At 49.2% G+C, this 20,881-nt stretch overlaps 1 protein-coding gene across 8 annotated transcripts in view; it reads left to right on the forward strand.

Moving 5' to 3' along the window:
• The first annotated feature begins 249 nt into the window (after positions 1 to 249).
• RALGPS2 (Ral GEF with PH domain and SH3 binding motif 2) overlaps positions 250 to 20,881 on the forward strand; it is a 155,616-nt gene continuing 134,984 nt past the window's right edge. For all 8 annotated transcript variants that reach the window (XM_044300402.1, XM_044300405.1, XM_044300404.1 and 5 more), the window contains exon 1: positions 250 to 383. The gene's annotated coding sequence lies outside the window, so the exon portion shown is untranslated. The remainder of the gene's footprint in view (positions 384 to 20,881) is intronic.

Below are 20,881 nucleotides of genomic sequence, written 5' to 3' on the forward strand. Positions count from 1 at the left end.
GGTTTTAAACTAAAGCCACGCCCTTCAGTCACGTAATCACACCCACTAGGGGGTGTTTCCGTTCTAACCACGCCCACACTGAAGGCGGGGCGTCGCCCTCCGTTGTCACACGCTCAACGATTTCCACACTCCCGACTCCTCCCTCCACCCGAACCTTGTGTACTAGGCGGGGGCGCGCACGTCGCGTTTCCCCGCCCATACTCTCTGTGAGCCCCGCCTCCTTCCCCAGCATCACTAGCCTAGGGAGGCGGGGGCGCGCACGGCGCTCTGCCGGCGTCTGAATGAGAGAGAGAGAAGAAGAAACGGACGGAGAACAACGGCCCGGAGCTCCGGGGAGCGGCGCTGATACGGGGAGCGGAGCTGGCTGCAACGGTTCTGTGCAGGTAACCGGCAAGCGGGGATTTACCGGAGGGGAGTGGCTGAGCAGCCGCTGCTGGAGGCTGTGCGGTACCAGGAGCCGCTCCCACCGCTCTGTGCTGGGTCGTAGTGTGAACAGGGACAGGGATGCGTGGCTACAGTGTGACACATAGGGCCATGTCCTCGGCACTGACTGGGGGGACTACAAGTCTCAGCATGTCAGCCCTGGCACCTTTCCTGACGGCTTTGGCAATGGTTCCCTGTCCAGTCCTGGCTAATGGGTGACTGGTCTCTGTTGTCACTGACACTAATGACTATAGCGCCCCCCTGACCAGTGAGGCGCCTCGCCGTATAGTCATGGGGTGTATAGCGGTGTATATAGGGCCCCGCCATACGTCTTGTTGTAGGCAGTGTCCGAAAGGGGCAGAATGTAACTTCTGTAAAGTTTCTGTGGCTTTATAAAGTTGGAGCTCGTTATTGCTGTTGAGGTGAGAGCTGAGGGTCCCCGGCTGTAGGGGCCCCTGTGGAGTAACTGTGTGTGACGTATGTGGTGGTATGTCATACATGGTGTACCCCAGGACCCCTTACCTGCTCCCAGTTGTATGATGTCCTATAGCCCACCGCCATCCTTCTGTCAGTGTGGCCCTCTAGCTTTATGGAAGGGGGTATGTAGATACCCTGTACCGCCCGAGGGCGCCGAAACTCAAAGGACTGAATTTCATCATTATACAATGTAGGTTACATGTGTCATCACCTCCAGAACTGGATGACGTGAACGCGGTAATGGCAAACAACCTTCTAGAGCAGTTGTCAGCCGCCTTGTTACGTGCACGGGCAGTTGTCAGCCGCCTTGTTACGTGCACGGGCAGTTGTCAGCCGCCTTGTTACGTGCACGGGCAGTTGTCAGCCGCCTTGTTACGTGCACGGGCAGTTGTCAGCCGCCTTGTTACGTGCACGGGCAGTTGTCAGCCGCCTTGTTACGTGCACGGGCAGTTGTCAGCCGCCTTGTTACGTGCACGGGCAGTTGTCAGCCGCCTTGTTACGTGCACGGGCAGTTGTCAGCCGCCTTGTTACGTGCACGGGCAGTTGTCAGCCGCCTTGTTACGTGCACGGGCAGTTGTCAGCCGCCTTGTTACGTGCACGGGCAGTTGTCAGCCGCCTTGTTACGTGCACGGGCAGTTGTCAGCCGCCTTGTTACGTGCACGGGCAGTTGTCAGCCGCCTTGTTACGTGCACGGGCAGTTGTCAGCCGCCTTGTTACGTGCACGGGCAGTTGTCAGCCGCCTTGTTACGTGCACGGGCAGTTGTCAGCCGCCTTGTTACGTGCACGGGCAGTTGTCAGCCGCCTTGTTACGTGCACGGGCAGTTGTCAGCCGCCTTGTTACGTGCACGGGCAGTTGTCAGCCGCCTTGTTACGTGCACGGGCAGTTGTCAGCCGCCTTGTTACGTGCACGGGCAGTTGTCAGCCGCCTTGTTACGTGCACGGGCAGTTGTCAGCCGCCTTGTTTACGTGCACGGGCAGTTGTCAGCCGCCTTGTTACGTGCACGGGCAGTTGTCAGCCGCCTTGTTACGTGCACGGGCAGTTGTCAGCCGCCTTGTTACGTGCACGGGCAGTTGTCAGCCGCCTTGTTACGTGCACGGGCAGTTGTCAGCCGCCTTGTTACGTGCACGGGCAGTTGTCAGCCGCCTTGTTACGTGCACGGGCAGTTGTCAGCCGCCTTGTTACGTGCACGGGCAGTTGTCAGCCGCCTTGTTACGTGCACGGGCAGTTGTCAGCCGCCTTGTTACGTGCACGGGCAGTTGTCAGCCGCCTTGTTACGTGCACGGGCAGTTGTCAGCCGCCTTGTTACGTGCACGGGCAGTTGTCAGCCGCCTTGTTACGTGCACGGGCAGTTGTCAGCCGCCTTGTTACGTGCACGGGCAGTTGTCAGCCGCCTTGTTACGTGCACGGGCAGTTGTCAGCCGCCTTGTTACGTGCACGGGCAGTTGTCAGCCGCCTTGTTACGTGCACGGGCAGTTGTCAGCCGCCTTGTTACGTGCACGGGCAGTTGTCAGCCGCCTTGTTACGTGCACGGGCAGTTGTCAGCCGCCTTGTTACGTGCACGGGCAGTTGTCAGCCGCCTTGTTACGTGCACGGGCAGTTGTCAGCCGCCTTGTTACGTGCACGGGCAGTTGTCAGCCGCCTTGTTACGTGCACGGGCAGTTGTCAGCCGCCTTGTTACGTGCACGGGCAGTTGTCAGCCGCCTTGTTACGTGCACGGGCAGTTGTCAGCCGCCTTGTTACGTGCACGGGCAGTTGTCAGCCGCCTTGTTACGTGCACGGGCAGTTGTCAGCCGCCTTGTTACGTGCACGGGCAGTTGTCAGCCGCCTTGTTACGTGCACGGGCAGTTGTCAGCCGCCTTGTTACGTGCACGGGCAGTTGTCAGCCGCCTTGTTACGTGCACGGGCAGTTGTCAGCCGCCTTGTTACGTGCACGGGTAGTTGTCAGCCGCCTTGTTACGTGCACGGGCAGTTGTCAGCCGCCTTGTTACGTGCACGGGCAGTTGTCAGCCGCCTTGTTACGTGCACGGGCAGTTGTCAGCCGCCAGTGTGAAGAGTTGAACAACCTTCAGCAAGATAAATTGCTTCTCAAAGCAACAGCTGGACTGCTGCCTGAACTACAACTCCCACAATCCTCTTCTGTATTTAAAGGGACACTGATCAGTTTATGGCTACTTTCACACTAGTGTTTTGTGAGGATCCGTCATGGATCTGCAAAAACGGATCCATTACAATAATACAACCGCATGCATCTGTTAAGAACGGGTCCGGTTGTATTATCTGTAACATAGTCAAGTCGGATCCGTCATGAACTCCATTGAAAGTCAATGGGAGACGGATCCGTTTTCTATTGTATCAGAGAAAACGGATCTGTCCCCATTGACTTGCATTGTGTGCCAGGACGGATCCGTTTGGCTCAGTTTCGTCAGGCGGACAGCAATACGCTGCAGGCAACGTTTTGGTGTCCGCCTCCAGAGCGGAATGGAGACTGGTCGGAGGCAAACTGATGTGTTCTGAGCGGATCCTTTTCCATTCAGAATGCCTTGGGGCTGAACTGATCCGTTTTGGACCGCGTGTGAGAGCCCTGAACGGATCTCACAAACGGAAAGCCAAATCGCCAGTGTGACAGTAGCCTATCTTGTGCACATTTGCTCTGCAGTTGAATACAAACTATTATTCCTTGTTATCATACATTTCAGGCAGAGGAGAGGCGGACTATAGAGATAAGGGGACAGGAAGTCCCCATGATGGCGGTGTTATCTCCGCTTCTTATACCCCCAAGGGACACTTCTATGTGTCTGTCTCTAGATCACTGGCAGCTCTTCTTAAAAGCTGTACACCAGGGCGTCAGCAACTACAGCTCTCAGCATGCTCTATTCACTTCCATGCGAGTTCCAAGCACAGCCCAGCAAGTGTGACTGCTGGGAGTTGTAGTTTCACCACAGCTAGAGCGCTGGAGGGTGCTGATCCCTTCGGTAGACCAAGGGGTGAGTCACACGACCTCGCTGTGTCCGGGAAACGCAGGCCATGTGTCGGCTGCATCTCCTGGACCGAGCACGGCTCCCCTGACCTGACTGCATCGTAGTGATTTATCAGCGAGTTCCCCCTATCTGATTGCGGGGCCATTGCACTGAGCTCACATCACCAGCCCTTTATAGTTCATGGTTCGCTTTTCTGTAGTAATAATAATAACAATAACCTATATGACAGCAAGGTTCACCTGCTGCAGTATATCGCACGTGTGCGCTGTGCGGTTTGTTGTGCCGCATGTCCGCCAGAGGATTAGTCCCATTGTCGTTCCGCAGGGCTAATCCTTGGCTGTGCCATGCAGAATCTGCAGGAATAAATGCTTTGACGCTTCTTATTTCTCGGCTGGATTTGTTTCTGCAGCTCTGCTGAAAATCCGTAGTGGGTGGGGTTACAGACGCCGGGGCTCAGATTTGCGAACGTGTCTGCGACTAGAATCTGTCTAAAAAGTGGTGCAAATTGGAACAAATATGTGTTCTCCATTTTTTTTTTTATTCACTTGACAGAGGAGCAGGGCTTTGCGCAAAAGGGTGCATGACATCACCAGAAAGGGGTGTGGCCTAAGATGAATCGTTTTACATGACAATTGCACCCCTTAAAAGTAAGATTTCATTAAGATGACCGTAAGTGTTTTGCGCTCCGCAAATTGAGGATCCGCAAAACACAGATACTGGCTGTGTGCGTTCCGCATTTTGCGGACCGCCCTTGTCCAGCCCTGTGATAGAAATACCTATTCTTGTCTGCAGTTGCACACGGTGTGCTGTCGACATCTTTTACGGAACGGTTGCCGATCCAGAAATACCGTCGTCTGAATGCACCCTAAGGCTGTTATCACATCTCCCTTAGGCCTCTTGCACACGACTGTATGTATTTTGTGGTCCCCTAAAAAACAGATCTGCAAAAAATACGGATGACATTCGTGTGCATTCCATATTTTGCGAAACGGAACAGCCGACCCCTAACCCTAAGTTCACACCTGAGCGTTTTACAGCGCGTTCAAACGCGCTGTAAAACGCTCAACACATGAAAACCAATGCTTCCCTATGGGAATGGTTCTCACCTGGGCGTTTTACAGCGCGTACGATCGCGCTGTAAAACGCCTGACGCATAATCAAGTACTTGAGCTTCTTTGGGGCGTTTTGACGCCCGTTTGTGGCCATAGGACATTGCAGTCAATCACACAAACGCGCGTCAAACGCGCGTTTACTATTACAAAAAACGCGCGACTAAAACGCGCGTTTGAGAAACGCTCAGGTGTGAAAGCAGGGTAATTGAACAGTCCTATCCTTGTCCGTAATGCGGACAATAATAGGGAATGTTCTTTTTTTTTTTTTTTTTGCGGAAAGGAAATATGGAAATGTAATGCACACCGAGTACCTTCCGTTTTTTTGCGGACCCATTGAGATGAATGGTTCCGTATAAGGTCCACCGAAAAAACAGCATGTAAACGGCATGAAAATACGTTTGTGTGCAAGAGGCCTTAAGATGTTTCGGCTGCCTTACCTGGCACATATGCTGGATCCGGTGAACTCTGGTTCTTTACTGGGATAGCCTGCTGGAAATGTTCACCGGAAACGTGAACGTGGCCTTAGGGCTCATGCACATGACCGTTGCCTGTTTTGTGGTCTGCAAATGACGGATCTGCAAAACACGGATAGCAGCCCTTCTGCGGAATGGAACGCCCAGCCCATAATAGAACAGTCCTATCCTTGTCTGTAATACGGACAAGAATATATTTTGCAGATGCCACGGAACGGACACCGCGTGCTGTCCGGATCTTTTGTGGCTCCATTGAAGTGAATGGGTCCATATCCGACCCGCGAAAAAATGTGGATCGGATGCTGGCAATTTTGTGTGCCTGAGCCCTTAGCCAACCAATATTTGGTATGGCGCTAGAGAAAAGCATCTATCCGTGCACCAGATTTACCGCCCAACCTGAGCACCTGTGATAAATCCGGTGCTGGTCCGTCTAAGGTTATCTGCGCACGTGCGGATTACGTGCGTCTTTCTATGCAGGAAAAACCGCAGCATAATACCGTAGCTGCAAAGTGCATGAGATTAGATAAATGTCATGTACGCTTTGCACTTTTTTTTTGTGGAAATGAACCTGTCGTTTTTGCGCGGATTTCACCAGATGCAATGCAGAATGAGATCTGGGCCAAAAACGCATCAGATCTGCAACAAAAACCACAAGTAAGGGTCCATTCACACGTCCGTGAAATGGGTCCGCATCCGTTCCACAATATCCGCAACGGGTGCGGACCCATTCATTCTCAATGGGGCAGGAATGGATGCGGAGAGCACACTATGTGCTATCCACATTTCTGGAGCGTGCCCCCAATCTTAAAAAAATACAACATGTCCTATTATTGCCCGCAATTGCGGTCAAGAATAGCCAGTTCTATGGGGGTGCCGGCCGGGTGTATTGCGGATCCGCAATACACCACGCACGTGTGACTGGACCCTAACACCTGCAGTTTTTGGTGCGGGAACGCACTGATTTTCTGTTTGTAATCTGCACCCATGTGGCAGTATCTAAGTTCACTCCACCTGTAGGATTAGTAAACCTGCCCCATGTGTGCTGGTTATGAAGCAATATCCAGCCGCGGCCGTGTAACGTGATACCAGGAGCCGTGCACTTGTTTCAGACAAAAACCTTCCGGCCTAGTAGTTTACATCCCCGGGCCCATTGTGCTCTCCTTGTGATCTTGCTGTCCGGCCCCATTGGGTTGTGGGAATGACCTCGTACGCACGGCTGATGTTTTATCACGGCCGTACACCCATGGGCTTTATTTGTTTGATGTCCGTGTCATATCCGTTTTGGAACAGATATGAAAGGCAGAGAAAATAGATTTTGGAAGCTGGCGGGGCACGCCCATGTGTGCGCACTTTTGGATGGCAGCCCGCATCATTTTGTTTCTTATCCCAGGTGGAAGGTGTGATGACTACTACTCTCATGATTTGCAGTTGTTGACCTCTGGTCTTGTGTAAAGTTAGCAGTGCTGTAAAAGGGTTCTCCTAAGTTTCACAGATCATTAGGAAGAGATGCTTTCAAAATTATTTGTGAAACACGGACAGCAATAAAACGGACACACGACCAACACACAGATCCATCACGGATATCTTCATGGAGGCATCCCTGACCACCCTTTCACGAATTTAAGCACTGCGGGGTGGGGGGTTTCTTCCTGTACTTCCGTTCTGCAAAAAGATAGGACATGTCCTATCTTTTTGTGGAACGGGCGGATCGCGGACCTATTAAAGTGAATGGGTCCTCGATCCGCTGCGGCTGCCCCGCGGTTGGTGTTTGTGCATTGCGGCCCGCATCACGGCCATGGGGCGCACACGTTCCTCTGCAGGAGGCCATATAAGGGATCTGGCACTGCTGTATTTTTATGGTTTTGCAGAAAAACAGAAGCCACCAACACAGATGTGAACAGAGCCTAAAAGGCGGTGTGGTAATCGTGTCCTGCGAGTTGTGCCCCCTGACGGTGGTTCGTGGTCTATTTCGGAATAGGCTGCGGTCTTGTCCCGTGCGCTGCCTGGAGTTGATAGCTCCTTATCTCGGGGAGCGCTGACCCTTTTTCTTTCTTTCACCCTGTCGCCACTTTATCTCCTTTGTCCTTCTGCTCCGTCTCTTTTTGTTGATGCCTGTTAATTATCCGCCGAGCGGTGTGTCGGTGGCATGCGTATCTATTTAGCAGCAGGGTGTTTCAGGCCGACGTAATCTTGAGGGACGCGCTCCGTAGGAGGCAGCACCTGTTCCCAGGCATTTTGTTGCACTGACGGGTTACCATTTGTCAGGAAAATTACAGTTGGGGAAGCCTTCTGTCCTCGCAGATGTGTCCGTGTGGTGTCTGTTTACCCTGACTAGATACTACGGCCACAGATGGTCCTGAGTCATCTGGGACCCTAAGATTAGGCCTGGTAAATAGACGGTGGGCTTAGACGGCATTATTTTAATCCCGGCAGCGTTGGCCTTTGGCCTAAGTTTTCCAATTTTCAAGGTTTCAGCTAATTGCACTTTGCCTTTTTTGTTCCACGATGCCTCACTTACCAGATGACGCCGCGCCAGTCGCAGAAGATGGATATTTCTAGATCTACGTTTGTCAGGATGGAAAGTTCATGTACTGCTTTCTACAGCGTCCTCTGTAAAATTCCTTTAATCTGGCATCCACTAGTCCAGACCTTATTTCCTGGTCCGACACAGAGCTGGAAGATAATCCGGAATCTATCAGGACCAGAAACAAGAAACTGGGGGTCAGGTATCAAAGACCGGTCCTCGATAGCCCCTGCGCTGACGGAGGAAGTGCTTAATTTATGATGGGGTGCGGGCCTGGTCGTAAATGAGTCGCACATCCGGCAGTCTGTGCGCGCCTGGAATGAAAACTACGTTAGTCGTCTTCCCTCCCCTTTCACGCCTGTTTCCAGGTAGAAGTAATAATAAATTTGCCCAGGTCGACGGCTCCCGACCCTGCCAAGTGACAAAGACAGCACAAGAACTCCCATACGGCAATATTTTGTCGCATAGGCGTTTAAAAAGTTGGAAAAAATGGCGTAGTGAGGGTTAGTACATGCCTCCACTGAGAGGAGATATTTAGATGTTTATAGATGTGAATCAAGTCAATGGGTCCGCGATCTACAATAAACGGCAAAAGGTAAGACATGTCCTATCTTTTGTGGCGCGGAGGCATGGATCCAAAAGCCCACGGAAGCACTTCCGTGGGCTTCCAATCTATGCCGCCGCTCTGCACCACTCAGTATCTTGCGGATTCAAGTCCTATTCAAGTCCGCATACGGCATTCACACAGCCGGTGCTTGTATATTGCAGACCCAGCGTTTGGGGTCCGCAATACGGGACCACAGACTGCTTAGAGGCTCATGCACACGACCGTTGTTTTTTGATTTGGATAGAGACCCATTCATTTCAATAGGGCTGCAAAGGTGCAGACAGCACACCGCGTGCTGTCCGCGTCAGTATGTCCGCTCTGCAAAAAAAAAAAACGTTTTACGGATAAGGATAGGACAGTCGGTATCCGTGTTTTGCTGATCCACAATTTTGCGGACTGGGAATGCGGCAACTCCTATGTGCACAAGCCTGAGGCTTACTCACTCACACGGGTGCAGCTCCATTCAGATGTCCGTAGTGCATTGGAAATCCGCAATACACCCGGCCGGCACCCTCCATAGAAATGCCTATTGCGGACAAGAATAGGACATGCTCTATTTCTTGCGAAGCTGCGGACCGGAAGATCGGGGCCGCACTCTGGAAATGCGGAGAGCACACTGTGTGCTCTCCCCATCCATTCCTGCCCCATAGAGAATGAATGGGTCCGCACCCATTCCGGATAATTAACCGGAACATATGCGGACCCATTCTACAGACGTCTGATTGGAGCCTTACAGATATAAAATCCGCATAGATTTCTGTGCATTTCCGCCTAAAAAAAAAACTGCATGATATTGCATGAGAAATGTGATCACCTGAGCACGGGGCCGTTATTAGGAATGAGCGTTCATACAAATGTAATTTCCCCATAATTGGCCAATTCCTCGGCCGGTGTAAAATTCAAACCTGTATATTTCAGTTTTCTCATGAAGATTAACCCTTACAGCATAGACTCCCGTGATCATCTGCTAACAGCAATAGAAGCCGCTGCAAGGAAATATAGCATTAAGCCTCATCCACAGACCGCAAACCGCACATCCCCAAAACACGGATACCGGACATGTACATCCCTCCCCATTCTAAAAATACTGTTGTCTGCAAAATTGACAAGAATGGGACATGTTCTACTGTTTTTGCGGCTGCACGCGTGACATCCGTACGCTGTACTAATTTTTTGTGGCCCCATAGCAATGAATGGGTCTGCATGCAAATCGTAACAAAATGCAGATTGGGCGCGGACTGAAAATACGGAGGTGAAGCCTTCCATGGCATCCATTAGGTGGACGGCTCTCTGTAGTGTATGGGCAGGTCAGGTTCACCATTGCTTATAATGAGCCTCTTTGTTCCGGTTCGTTTTGGGGTTCCCCACTTGAAATATTTTTTATTTATTTTTGATAAGTTTGATAATCCAGTGTGTCTCGTGTCTCGCACCTTTAAGGCCTTGTCCACATTTCCGTGTAGTGACACGTCCATAAAAAAATAAAAACTTCTGCTACCCCCCCATACCCCTCTGCAGCCCACCTGAAAAGAACGGAGCGACCGATTATGCATGCAGATGCTCCATTCATTTCTATGGGAATTCGGGAGATAGCCAAGCGCTGTACTCCAGTCAGCTACCTCCGGAACTCCCATAGAAGTAAATGGAGCAGCCATGCACATGTGCGACCGGCCACTTCATGAATAGGGGATAACTTCTAATAACGGAATACCCCTTTATGCAATCTGCTGCTCACTTTTTTCCTCGGCTGCGTTCATACAGGGGTGTAAATGGGGGATGAGAGAACTGCAGCACTAAATGGCTAATACACGTAGGTCGTGACGGCCGCACCTAGCCGTCTCCTTGTCGGTCCAAGTTTAGGATCTGAGTGTACTGAAACCCAAGGATGCCTTGACACACTTGCGTTTGCGTTTTTATTGGCGATTTCGTAATCAGGGCATGTCACTAGTCTCAGCTGGACAAGATCAGTGATCGGACCTGCTCACAATTCCATCATTAAGTGGGACTGTAAAGTAACTGGGCTTGGTTTTGGTAATGATTACCTTGATACTTTACAAGTTGTACTAGTAGATGCCTATAGGTACTTGTAATGGGATGACGGTTGCCGTCCTGCTCTGTAATTTTGCTTGTGCCGAGCCTCAGGGGCAGCATTTTGCTAATGAAGACGAGGCGCTGGAGGCTAGGACAATGCAGGAGATTACTGGAGCTCCGCTGTGCGGGTTGTTTGCCCCCCTGAGTACTCGCTAAACTCCTGATACTGAAATCGGCAGGGAATGGTCTAAGGGACTGTTCACACAAGTATAAGCCTATTTCACATCTGCGCTTTACCTTTCCGCTATTCAGATCTGTCATAGGGTCTCAATAGCGGATGAAAACGCTTCCATTTTGTCCCCATTCATTGTCAATGGGGACAAAACTCAACTGAACAAAACAGAGTGCACCAGAATGCGTTCCGTTCCGTTTGGTTGCGTCCCCATCGCAAGCAGCATTTTTCTGTCCGCAACGTGGTGCGGCGCAAGACGGATCAATCATGACTTGCAATGTAAGTCTCCATTCACACGTCCGCAATTCCGTTCCCGAAAAAAATAGAACATGTCCTATTCTTGTCCGCGGACAAGAATAGGCATTTTCTATTAAGTGCCGGCGATGTTCGGTCCGCAAAATGCGGAACGCACATTGCCGGTGTCTGTGTTTTGGGGATCCGCAAAACGCATACGGATGTGTGAATGGACCCTAAGTCAATGGGGACGGTTCCGTTTTCTCAGACAATAGAAAACTGATCCGTCCTCCGTTGACTTTCAGTGGTGTTCATGACTGATCCTTCTTGGGTATTTTAAAGATAAAAACAACCGTCTGCATCCGTTATATTATCAGTAACGGCAGCGCTTTTTGATCGGATCGGATTCGGACCCATTCACTTTAATGGGGCCACAAAAGATGCAGACAGTATTTTGCAGAACGCACATGGCCAGTATCAGTGTTTTGCGTATCCACAAAACAGACACGGTCGTGTGCACGAGGCCTTACTTGCATGTGTCCCAACGCACAGCATCATAATTATTCAAATCCTTGAAGGCCGACTACCTAAAAAGGGCGCTACGGTTGTATAGAAATGAATGCGTGCACCGCCTGACCTGTTCAGAACATGTTACCGCCTGTGTGTGACTGCCTTCTTACTCACCTGTCATTAGGAGCGGTACTTGCGCCATTGTGTGCTGTACTTTAAACTTTTGCTGTAAAACGTATTTTTCTCATTGTTTATCCTGGAAATAAGAATGTTTTATTATCCATATTGTTCAGATATTGCCAAATTTAAAGACCAGATACTCGCTATATTTCCAAAGGGTTGAGGTTCTGGGACGTGCACAACGCCACACGTGGGGAGATTCATCAAGATCGGCGCTCTCTGCACCGGTCTAGATATACCCTGCTCCTCAGGAGGATGCACCTAATTTAAGAAGAGGCACAGGCCTCATCATTAATAAAACGCACCCCCCGGCAGTCCGTGCGCCTATACAGAAATCTGCCGTAGCTCAGAGCCGCCGTAGATGTCTGCCTTCCTTTGCGCCAGAAAATTGGTGTAAAGATAAGTTTGTCTCGGCTGTTGGTTTCACCTCTTTCACGCCCTTGCCACGGCCCCATCTGGGAAAGTAGTGAGGGCAACGTAAAAAAAGAACACACAGCTTGCGACTTTTCAAAGCCACTTTAGTGGCACAAGGGAGACAAGTCTCCCCCCGTGGAGTTACCACCAGTAGGTGCTCCGAGGATGATGCCTGCAGTCGTGCGATTGCCCGTGCCTCAATTCGTGTCTTGTGGAGCTGTGATTATTACACCTCCGAGGCACCCACGTGTTCAATAGGAGCCCAGAGAAAGTCCATAGGTTAGGGTCATTTATCAAACTAGTGTAGTTGCCCATAGCAACCAATCAGATTCCTCCTTTCATTTTCCAGAGGAGCTGTCCAAAATGAAAGATGGCATCTGATTGGTTGCTATGGGCAACTAAGCCAGTTTGATAAATGACCCCTTGAGTCTGTAGGCATCCACTATCCCCAGAACATCCTAGATTGTGAGCTCAGAGGGCGTCTTCTCTCCCGTCTTTGTACATATCGAGCCAGGTCTAGTGTGTTCGTGGTTTAAGCTAGGGCTACATGGCGCCGCGCGACATAGGGTACAACTACACGGCGACATTTTACAGAAAAGTCGTGTGACATTTTATGTAATTCTAGTCAACGGGGCACACTGCGATGCGACAGTCTCGCAGAAATCCAACTTGGATGGATCTTTTGCGACTGTCGCGTTGCAGTCGCAGCGCGATACCATTGACTATCGTTATAAACAATTTTGCGCCACTGTACTGCGATAAGAAGGCGCAAGACATAATTCGCCGTGTAGCCCTGGCCTTCCAATTTGCACTCTGTATTATGGGATGTACGCTTTGTACAATTATATACACAATACTCACGCAGATGTTTGTAAAAAAATATAAATAAATCACGGGTTTGCAAAACCTCTTTAATAACAAACGGCTTACGGGGGTATAAAAATGTCAAAAGAAGGAATGCTCACCTTACTAATCCCCGGAGGCTCCCGTGCCAGCGCTTCCCTGGTAATCCGCCGGACTCTGTTTACTGAGCTGTACAATCATATGGTGTGACCACTGCGGTCACCGTTTCAAGCCACTGACCAAACAAGGAGAACGGAACATCCACGCTGTCGGTGGTTTTTCACGGACCCGTAGACTTCAGTGGTCGTGTTAGGCCCTTATGACGGACCAGAGTGGTGCGCGTCTCCGTGATCCGCAGCTAATCAGTCGTATATGAACCTGGCGTTGGTGTAAAGCTTAGTTCCCACTTCACATTTTAAAAAGTCATTAACAGGTTTGTCCGAGATAATTAAAAATCTCAGACAAGTCCCCAAATGGTGTAAAAAAAAAAAAAAAAAAAAAAAAATGCTATGCTTGCCGCTTATTCTGTGCCGCAGGTCCGGTTCTCCTGCCACTGCTTATCTACAGGCTTTTATAATGATCTCGGACAACCTGTTGCAAAAACGTCTCAAAAGGTTCCCTCCATTTTTTTTTTCTTTTTGGTGCATTCTTGCAATTGAGGTTCATGAGTGGGAAAAATAGCCTTAAAAACCTGTACTTTAAAAATGTGCCATTTAAAAAAGGGGAGTAAAAAGGAACGTTCCCTTTCAACACACATAAAAAATGGACGGTATGAAGCGAGACCCCCGGCTATAACCGCTGATGCATGTTGTCCTCTTATTACGGGGATGACTGGGGTAGTAGTGCTTTCTGCTGCTTCCTAATATCTGATTTCCACTAAAATAGAATATGTCGAGCGATGTTGTTGCAGTAGCTTCATGGTGGCCGTGAGCCAGGACGAGGGCAGGCTGGAGGTTTACTCTGGGTAGTCACTGCCTCGCGGGACGCGCGCTCGGCTCCGACTCTGCTTATAAAAGTCGAGAAAAGTTGAAAGATAAGTGGCCGCCCATGGCCGGGGTAGTTTTTGGCAGCTGTGGTTCTCATGACATATCTCTGTGCCGCTTCTCTGTGAAACGCCTTCTGCAGGACGGCTGCTTTCACTGCGAAATCCAGCTTTAGTTTTGGCACTTTCCCAGTATGCCGATTAGGAGGCTTTGTCTTCATTTTATTGCTGTTTTAGGCCTCATGCACACGACCGTTGTGTGTTTTGTGGTCCGCAAAACGCAGAAGACTTCCGTGTGCGTTCCGCAATTTGCGGATGGGCATGGACAGCCATTGCTATAACTGCCTATTCTTGTCCGCAAGACAGACAAGAATAGGACAGGTTATATTATTTATTTATTTTTTGTGGACCACGGAACGGAGCAACAGATGCGGACAGCACACTGAGTGCTGTCCGCATCTTTTGCGGCCCCATTGAAGTGAATGGGTCCGCACCCAAGCCGCAAAAACTGCACTGCGGCTCCGATGCGGACCACAACAACGGCCGTGTGCATGAGGCCTTGGGCAGATAATTGCTCTCCCTTCTCCTGGTTGTGTAGGTTCATCTCACCTGGGCTGCATGAACAGATCCACAATATGGCGTCTATAGCATGCTATAGGTCCCTACATCGTGCACACAATTGAATGGATTTTGCGGTCAGCAAAATACGGATACTATCCGTGTTTTATCCGCATTTTTGGCGTATACATTGACGTCAAAGGGTCCGTGGTGCACATTTTCCAGCTAAGTATAGGACATGTATCTTTTTGCAGAACGGACATACGGATGCGGAAAGCAGACAGATCATCCATGTGCTTTCCACAAAAAGATGATGTCTGCAAAATGCATGTACCAGGTGTATGATCCATCTGTATCGGGCCCTAGTCACACGACTGTGTCTGTATTGCTTTCTGTAAATCGTGGAACCGCAAAAATACAGATGCGGTCCACGTGTCGCCTGCATTTTATTTTTATTTTTTTGTGTGGACTCATTGGGGGTCAATTACTTGCAGAAATAAGTCTAAATTAGTGCTCCTGTGAGTGCTACGCCCTTCTCCTGGCTCGCCAAGCACAGCGCCGTACATTGTATAGTGGCTGTGCTTGGTATCGCAGCTCGGCCTCATTCACTTCAAACAGGAGCGCGACTGCTTTCTCAAACAGCTGATTGGCGGGGGTCCCAGGTGTCGGAACACAACAATCCTGAGGATAGGTCATCAGTATCAAAATCCCGGAAAACCCCTTAAAAGAATGGGAATATTGGCAGCTGCAATGTAAACCTTAGGGACAAGGAAAAGGTTACTTTTAAAGAGGACCCGTCCCCTCTCCTGACGTCTGTTTTAGGAACTACTTGCATCCTCCATGTAATGATTCTGGAGCATCTATTCCTATGACTCTATGATGTACCATTTCATTATTTTCCTGATATATTTATATATTACGTGGATTATTTTGTTATATAAATTTGATGATGTACCATAATGCTAGTTATATTTTATGTTATAAAAGGAGTTTCCTTAATATTGATGACCTGTCCGGATGGTCCCGACACCCCCACCGATCAGCTGTTCTCTCCTTCCCCTGATTGGAGACAGAAGTGCAGCTCTGTGGGTTACTGCAGCTCGGCTTCAATTCGGAAAGCCGGCCCGGCCACCACCCTGTGAACGGAGCTGTGCCTCCAGCTACAGTAGTACCGGCAACTGATTTGTGGGGGATCGGGTGTTGGACCCTCCAATAGGGTATCCATCATCTGAGCGCAGGCATCTCACAGGCTCCAGACATCCGCTTTTTCCCATGGAAGGAAAGTCGCTGCCAGAGGGGGTCTGGCAAAAAATTATTCTGCTCTCACCTTGATGTGATATGTGAGATTGGGGGGAATAGCTTTCAATGGCTATCTATGGGGGGGCTGCCGATTGGACAGGACACAGATTAGCAAATGACTGCACTTCCTAGTCATATGATGTCAGTTCCTTTGGTGGGATCACCCCTTTAAATTACAAGTAAGGCCTCATGCACATCACAGTATTTTGGGTCTGCATCCGACCTCGATCCGCCTTTTTTCTGTATCGCACACAACTCATTCACTTCTACAGGTCTCATTCACTTCTACAACGGACCTGTCCGCATCCGTACGGCTACCCCACAAATTATAGAACATGTCGTATTCTTGTCCATTTTGCGGACAAGAATGACAATTTCTTTAATGGGGACTGAGAAAAGCGCAGCTTGCCTTGCATACGGGAGGTCTGCGGACCGCAAAACGTATACGGTTGCGCGTATAGAGGCTAAGTGGCATATTTTAAAGCAGCTTTCTGATTCCCAAAACCAGTTTTAATTATGGCTGTGAAAGGCATTACCACCAAGTAGAAAGGCCACTTCTTATTCACTGGCGCACCGCTCCAGCTCCGAGGGTCTCGCCCCCACTGCCTCCAGTTCTGGTGAATAGGCGAGTGGCTTTTTTCCTTGGCGTGGTGAGCGGGCTTATGTCTTTTGATCAAAATGTACACTAATGCCTCATTGAGCATGTAGCATGGGGAGGCGGTACACATGCGCTATCTAGTGCTATTTTCGGCTAAAGTAGCAGGGATTAGAGCAAAGCATGGCAGCTGGATGTGCGATTCTTTTCTTCTTTTATATATGACTTTTTTCTTTATTGTAATCCCTTTCGGGGCTATGATGAAAATTGCTTTGGTGGTCTGCTAACCCCTTTAATGTGGTGAAATGTTTCACCTGAATCTTAAAGGGGTTGTCCAACTTCGTATAGTGTGGATCTCTCTAGGGAAGCGTACTTACCTGCTCCCCAACAATCGGTTCTGGGTCTTGGGGTCTATCACTTTTTTTTTTTTTTTTGCATTGACAGGGTCACGTGTGCCGCTGCATTAGTGACATGTCCCTGATCAGAAGGTGATCAGCAGTGACATGCTGCTCGGAGACTTGTCACTAATATTGAGCGAATGTCTGTTTGCAAGTTCGGCGTACAAGGTTCGGGATAGCTCAGAATTCTGTCATGGATTCCGCTACCACCATGGAATTATTAGATAACCTGAAGTTACCTTGTACGCCGAACTTGAAAACAGATGTTCGCTCATCCCTACTTGTCACCGCTGCAGGTGGCACGCGTGTGCCCACTAATGCTGTGCCTAGGGTTGTACTACGCTATGTCGGTAGCAGAACTAATTAGTTTGGCTGGTAAATGGCGTGTTTTGCCTACACGATCAGTGATTTTTATGGGCCGCACATGTAGTAGGAGGTGACCCGCCCCATGATCCGGACACATGGCTGGTGTACTAACGTCACTTACTAGCAGTTCTGCCTGACCTGGTTTTTACGGGTGTTAATACTCTGTTTGATCTCCTTACGAGAATGCCTTTGGAGCCTCCCTTGGGTCCTGTTGCAGATTTCTGAGGACGCAGCTGCAGGCGTATTGTAGTCTACAACCAGGTCAGATGCTTCCGATCCGATTTTGGATGATTTGGGGTTTAATTGTGCACTCATAGAACGGGAGCTATTGACGAACATTTTTACACCAGCTTTTTTAGTAAAAATAGTCGTGAGACCCGTTTTGGCGGCCCGTACAGCGATATTTTGTCGCACAGGTGTTATTACGTCGCCCTCGCCACTTGGCAGTGGCAGGAGGGTGAGTATTTTGGCCCAAGAAATTTTCAGGTATAAAAGAGGAGTCAAAACTACCAGTCGGGCGCTAGAGTAGTTTTCACTCCAGGCGCACTGACTGCCAGAGGTGTGCCCAATTTTTGACGAGAATGGCAAATCCTCCAGTAGTGCAGGGGGGGGGGGGGGGGGGGAACCAAGACCGACGTAAAAAGCCGTTCTTTGTAATTGACCCTCAATGTGTTTGAGGCTATAAAGCAGGGGTGCAGAGCCCTGTCTCACATTGTTCCATTTATAAAAAAATAAAAATTAAGAATTGGCGCTTGTTTGCATCGGCTTACTTAAAAGGGTTGTCGCTTCAGCTAATGGCATTTATCGTGTAGAGGAAGTGAATACAAGGCGCTTACTAATGTATAGTGAGTGTCCATATTCCTTCCTTTGCTGGCTGGATCCATTTTTCCATCACATTATATACTGCTCGTTTCCATGGTTATGACCACCCTGCAATCCATCAGTGGTGGTCGTGCGAAAGGGGCCTTAAAGTGACAGGAGCAAATAGTGGCCAATAGGATGGAGAAAGGCGCTCATAGGGTGAGTAAGTTCAGAAAATCAAATTTCTACTAAAAGAAAATGGTTTGCTCACCTATTGGGGTTGCATCAATTGGACGCAACGGCAATGAAGGTCAAATATGGATGAGTAACAGTTGGTGCAGCCTAGATTCGTCCGATCGCCTTGGGCAGGGGCCACCCCGCCACTCTGGTAACGGTATGAAAGCAAGAAACACTGAACTTTACGTAGAGCGCATGGACCACAAAGGGCGCACAAAAGCAACCGGTCATGGGCAAAGTTTTCGGTTACGGCAGTGTTCAATTTATTCGTAAGACAACGCGTTTCGGGGTGCTAAAGTCCCCTTTATCAAGTCTGAGCTGGATGAGTGGGGCAGGTGCCGCGGTCATTCACCAAATTAAAGTGACCGGGGGAGGACTGATGGCTACTACAGTCGTTCCTCCGTCATTCAGGTCTCCTTATTCTCAGCAGCAAGTCCCTGATTGCACATAGTAATTATGCATCTGTGAAAGATGCCAATCAGCTGACGAACAGGCGTTTGCTCATTTATCGGCTGATCTCTGGCACGATTATGTAGGTTCATTATTGGGGAGGAGCATTTCTATGAACACTTGTTCGCGAAAATCATGCTGTGTAATACGGCAAATGTTTTGTAAGGCATGGGCGTTTTTCTTTTTTGCTTACCTTTAAAAATATTTTTGGCACGTAATGTCCCCAAAATGTCATTAAAAGACCTCTGGTGGACACTTAATTTTTTTTCTGATAGCACTTTTTCCACTGAGAAGAGAAAGCTGCAGACTCTTCTGGCAGCCGCTTACCTCCCCGAGAGCCAAAGAATTGGGCATGTTGATTTCTGGCAGCCTGATCCTTATCTTCTCTGACATCTGCAATACGAGAACAGTCGAAAGACCCCCATACACATTAGATCAGGGATGCTCAACCTGTGGCCCTCCAGCTGTTGTAAAACTACAACCCCCACCATGCCCTTCTGTAGGCTGTCCGGGAATGATGGGAGTTGTAGTTTTGCAACAACTGGAGGGCCGCAGGTTGAGCATGCCGATAATTGGCTGGTCTCACTGAAAAGTTTCTAATGACCAGCTGGCATGCTAGGAATTGTAGTTTTGCAACAGCTGGAGGACCGAGGTTGGACATCCCTGCTTTAGGAGAACATACGAAGAGCCATCAGAGAGATTGATGTAGGTAGTGCAGAATTGCATCCTGCAGCTCGCTATGTATGGTGATACATGCAGGCTACAGAGCCCACTGTTCAACATTTTTAATAAAGTCTAATTACAAAAATGTTTGGCCCATGGTACATACAGAAGACCAGGGAACTCCCTTGGGATCATTATCAGCTGAACACTAGAGCACAAAGGGCAAACCTGAAGATCTCTCTAGCTAATTGGAGACTTAAAGGGAACCTGTCACCAGGATTTTGTGTACAGAGCTGAGGACATGGGTTGCTAGATGGCCGCTAGCACATCCGCAATACCCAGTCCCCATAGCTCTGTGTGCTTTTATTGTGTCAAAAAAGTGATTTGATGCATATGCAAATTAACCTGAGATGAGTCCTGTCCATGAATTTTTGACACAATAAAAGCACACAGAGCTATGGGGACTGGGTATTGCGAATGTGCTAGCGGCCATCTAGAAACCTATGTCCTCAGCTCTATACCCAAAATCCCGGTGACAGGTTCCCTTTAAGTTATACTATAAAAAGAGAGAAAAGGGGGCCGCCTCATGAAATCCATTACATAGTGTTCTGCATTCTCTTTCCAGGAGGTTGAGCGACCCAAAGCCTCGAGCCTCTACCTCCTTCCGGTGAGGAATATTAATATGTGACATCATTGGTCTTATGATTGAGGCTCCTCGGCGGCCTGCTAATGTCTTATTCACATGTCGTCTGCATTTAATATTCTTCTCAGGGGAAAGCTGCAGCTTTGAGATGTAAGTGCATCTTGTGACGGATACGGTTTATAGGAAGACACAGGACGGGCATAGTGCGTACATTGTTTGGCGGCTTTGGTGTTGGTGAGCCTGCTGAGCTGACAGTCAGCAGATGCAAAAATGTCCGAGTCGTTTTATCGACGTTATTGGAGGAAAAAGCACAATCCTTCCAGTTTCCGCTATTTTCAGCTTGTGTGGTAGTGCGACCACAGTTCATCCTTCAGATCCAGATTTCCGTGGTTCCGTATGCTTTACGAGCAAGTACCACTGATTTCGTCTTTAGCAATGCACAAAGTAAAATCCGCACGTAAATCGCCAAATCCATGCATGACAATTTGTCTGTGTAGATTTAGCCGAAATGTTCCTGTTCCTTAAACGGGTATTCCGGTTGGTTAAAGTTATCCCCTGCCCACAGAATAGGGGGTAACCATTAGATCGGTCACAAGAAAAGGGGGCCCTGTAACACCCGCAGCTCCCTCAAATGACCGGAGCAACTAGTCACACATGCGTGCCCCCACTCCATTCATTTCTTTGGGGGTTCTGCTGAGTACCATGCTGAGTATACATGCTCTAGTTTGTCAGTGTTCACGGATCCATTATAGTCTATGGGTCTGTGAAAACCACGGATGCAACACGGATACCATCTGTGTTGCATCTGTATTTCACGGATCATTAGGAAGAAATGCTTTGCAACACGGACAGC

Source organism: Bufo gargarizans, chromosome 7 (assembly GCF_014858855.1).
Source record: "Bufo gargarizans isolate SCDJY-AF-19 chromosome 7, ASM1485885v1, whole genome shotgun sequence".
Lineage (NCBI taxonomy): Eukaryota > Metazoa > Chordata > Amphibia > Anura > Bufonidae > Bufo > Bufo gargarizans.